General features: G+C 13.8%; 1 protein-coding gene across 3 annotated transcripts in view; it reads right to left on the bottom strand.

The window, feature by feature from the left end:
• Positions 1-5,018, bottom strand: part of LOC107452809 (cardioacceleratory peptide receptor-like) — a 118,493-nt gene extending 113,475 nt beyond the window's left edge. For all 3 annotated transcript variants that reach the window (XM_016069397.3, XM_071182882.1, XM_016069405.3), the window contains exon 1: positions 4,771-5,018. The gene's annotated coding sequence lies outside the window, so the exon portion shown is untranslated. The remainder of the gene's footprint in view (positions 1-4,770) is intronic.
• Positions 5,019-5,332: the final 314 nt, after the last annotated feature.

Here is a 5,332-nt window from a genome sequence, read left to right on the forward strand (position 1 = left end):
TATATATATATATATATATATATATATATATATATATATATATATATATATATATATATATATATATATATATATATATATATATATATATATATATATATATATATATATATATATATATATATATATATATATATATATATATATATATATATATATATATATATATATATATATATATATATATATATATATATATATATATATATATATATATATATATATATATATATATATATATATATATATATATATATATATATATATATATATATATATATATATATATATATATATATATATATATATATATATATATATATATATATATATATATATATATATATATATATATATATATATATATATATATATATATATATATATATATATATATATATATATATATATATATATATATATATATATATATATATATATATATATATATATATATATATATATATATATATATATATATATATATATATATATATATATATATATATATATATATATATATATATATATATATATATATATATATATATATATATATATATATATATATATATATATATATATATATATATATATATATATATATATATATATATATATATATATATATATATATATATATATATATATATATATATATATATATATATATATATATATATATATATATATATATATATATATATATATATATATATATATATATATATATATATATATATATATATATATATATATATATATATATATATATATATATATATATATATATATATATATATATATATATATATATATATATATATATATATATATATATATATATATATATATATATATATATATATATATATATATATATATATATATATATATATATATATATATATATATATATATATATATATATATATATATATATATATATATATATATATATATATATATATATATATATATATATATATATATATATATATATATATATATATATATATATATATATATATATATATATATATATATATATATATATATATATATATATATATATATATATATATATATATATATATATATATATATATATATATATATATATATATATATATATATATATATATATATATATATATATATATATATATATATATATATATATATATATATATATATATATATATATATATATATATATATATATATATATATATATATATATATATATATATATATATATATATATATATATATATATATATATATATATATATATATATATATATATATATATATATATATATATATATATATATATATATATATATATATATATATATATATATATATATATATATATATATATATATATATATATATATATATATATATATATATATATATATATATATATATATATATATATATATATATATATATATATATATATATATATATATATATATATATATATATATATATATATATATATATATATATATATATATATATATATATATATATATATATATATATATATATATATATATATATATATATATATATATATATATATATATATATATATATATATATATATATATATATATATATATATATATATATATATATATATATATATATATATATATATATATATATATATATATATATATATATATATATATATATATATATATATATATATATATATATATATATATATATATATATATATATATATATATATATATATATATATATATATATATATATATATATATATATATATATATATATATATATATATATATATATATATATATATATATATATATATATATATATATATATATATATATATATATATATATATATATATATATATATATATATATATATATATATATATATATATATATATATATATATATATATATATATATATATATATATATATATATATATATATATATATATATATATATATATATATATATATATATATATATATATATATATATATATATATATATATATATATATATATATATATATATATATATATATATATATATATATATATATATATATATATATATATATATATATATATATATATATATATATATATATATATATATATATATATATATATATATATATATATATATATATATATATATATATATATATATATATATATATATATATATATATATATATATATATATATATATATATATATATATATATATATATATATATATATATATATATATATATATATATATATATATATATATATATATATATATATATATATATATATATATATATATATATATATATATATATATATATATATATATATATATATATATATATATATATATATATATATATATATATATATATATATATATATATATATATATATATATATATATATATATATATATATATATATANTTTAATAATTCTACTAATAATTTAATAATTCTTTTAATAATTCTACTAATAATTTAATAATTCTTTTAATAATTCTACTAATAATTTAATAATTCTACTAATAATTTAATAATTCTTTTAATAATTCTACTAATAATTTAATAATTCTTTTAATAATTCTACTAATATTAATTCGTCTAATAATTTGTAAGTTAATATTTTATGGATGGTTTTTGATGTGAGGAATATTCAATTTTTTTACTAGTTGAAATTATTTTTTTCTAAACATTAGAGATGTATTGAGCATTAAAATTTTACCGAGTAAAATTTTACATGGTTGGATATAAAGGTATAATTTTTAATAATAATAGAGAATTTGATATTCGTTGAATGTTGATATCCCCACATCGTTCGACAAAATATGTTTCGATCGTGAGTTCTAAAGTTTAAATTATTTAAGAATATATATGCCATTTTGAAAAATTTCAGAATTACGTAGAGTAAATTTAATAAATTGTGCACACTTGATCTTGATGCACGTAAATATCATTATCTCCTAAGCTTCCTCAAGGAGAAGAACCTACTGAAAAATTGACTCGGTTAAAGATTAATAAGTGCTGCCGTCTTCCTTTCGGACTCAATAAACGTTATTTAAAAATGAAATAAAATCCGCTGTAAACATAAAATCCAATATCTGACTTCGCGTCATTGTGTCTATCAACCAGTCTAAAATTTTACTTCCTTAAAAAATGTCTAGCCATATTGTAACTTTCAGAACAATGTTGAATAAGTGAATTAAATTGTAAACAAATCTTTATACGTTTGTTCTTGTTATATACACGAATACGCATAAAAAATAGTATCACCAAAGCTTCTGTGAAGAAATTAACTCGCAAAATAATTTGCGTTGCTTAAAAATAGTTCATAAATATGAAACACTGTTGATATTCATAGCCTACCCTCTTTATTTTGGACTTAATAAAGGCTATTAAAAATGAAATGAAATACTCTATTTACGGAAATTTAATTCTATTTCATTCTATTCACAGTATATTTTCTTTTTATTTCACAGAATTTTCGTTCTCATTTCCATTTTATTTTTCTCACAAAATTAGGATACGCATAAAAAATATCACTTATGAATTTAAATAAATTTTCGTCTCCTGAAAATATCTCTCATATATGAAATAATATGCGTTACTATTTGTCATATGCCGCCATTATTTTGAGCTCAGTATATGATGAATATATATAAAATAAATATAAAATAGTTTACAATATTCGCATAAATTTAGAAATTTTAAGACTTTTTCACAATTCCTTGTAAGCCAAATGATTTTTCGTGCTTTTCATGCAATACGAAACTATGAATAAATTAGGAAAATTATATCACGTAAGTTTAAAGAATATAGAGACTATATGTAGTAAATTGCAAATTGGTTTGGATTTATATAAATTTTTTTTACGCAGTAGATTTGAATACACTTTGAAAATATTATTTTTATCGCTACTTCAAAGAGAAAAACTGCTTAAACAATTTACGTTGCTAAAAATGTTTCATAAATTGTGAGATGTGTTTTTTGTTCTCTTAAAACTGTTATTCTTGTACAAATGAATAAATAAATTGGTTTTGACTTCAATTGAAATGTAATAAAACGAATATCTGTTTTAAAAAAATACGAAAAAACTATTATGGTTTTTATGTCTCGGTCCAAATTTATATTAAAATTTGCACCGAGAAATGCAATTCGGAGATTATTCATAAAAAGTTTTATCATTAACACTAAAATTACCTAAATATCATTAACACTAAATCAAATGATCATATAAGAACTTATGCATCGAAAATGCGCTTATCATCTTATCGTTTTTGCACATTTGACTTCATGATTTTTTCTACCGATTATATATAGTTAATAATTCTTATAATTATAAGAATTATTGAAATAATAATAATAATGAGAAGAAATATGTTGGCGGAAAATGTACAATGGAACCACCCTGTATATGTAAAAAATGCGTTGATCAATGAATTAAAATTTCTTATTCTTTGTATTTGTAGTACTTAAAAATAGACAAGTTGCAATTTTGTTTAATTACAATAAAGCTATTTTTCTTTAGTTTGTTTCCTTCCAATTATCCATATTTCATACATTCAATCAAGAAACATTAAATCCTGCCATTCGACAGGCTATGGTAGAAGTGGTGTATATCAAGTGTTGGTATGATTAGTGTTAAATACACTTCAAAATTGTGTTGAATGCATTGCGCTATTCTAAATTAAATAAATTTACTCACCAAAATATTTTTTTAAAAATTATAAGCATTCCTTAAATATTGAGTTTCAGCCATAGTCCCATAAGCACAGATTCTTCATATTTTAAATTTAAAGATATAATTTATTTTTTAAATTATTTTTTGAATGAATAAATTTATTCTGAAATCCTTCCGCACTCAAAATTTAAGAATAATATATTCTAAAAAATGGTATTCCACTTGGAAAGAAATTTAGGAGCACTTGCACTTTCTACATATTCTTAGAGAATAACATGAATTCAACGATTGAGAGGAAGGGAATGAAAGAGGATCTCAATCGAAGGGAGCGCCATCTAGCGGAGAGCGACAGCTGCTGGAGCGAAGAAAAGTTATTTCTCTTCGGCAGTAAAACGTTCATCAACAAAGTTTTCTTCACTCTTGCTCGGAACAGATACAATGTCAGGAGGAATGAAAATATCCGCAGAGAATGAATTGTTTCAGGTAGTTTTCAAGGGTTGAGGGAAAATAGTATCCTGATTTCGTTGATAAATGTTTCGAATCAAATGTTTTTTTTTTTTCGTTTTTAAAAGTTTTCAAATACTTT

The sequence above is a fragment of the Parasteatoda tepidariorum genome, chromosome 6 (assembly GCF_043381705.1).
Source record: "Parasteatoda tepidariorum isolate YZ-2023 chromosome 6, CAS_Ptep_4.0, whole genome shotgun sequence".
NCBI classification, from domain to species: domain Eukaryota; kingdom Metazoa; phylum Arthropoda; class Arachnida; order Araneae; family Theridiidae; genus Parasteatoda; species Parasteatoda tepidariorum.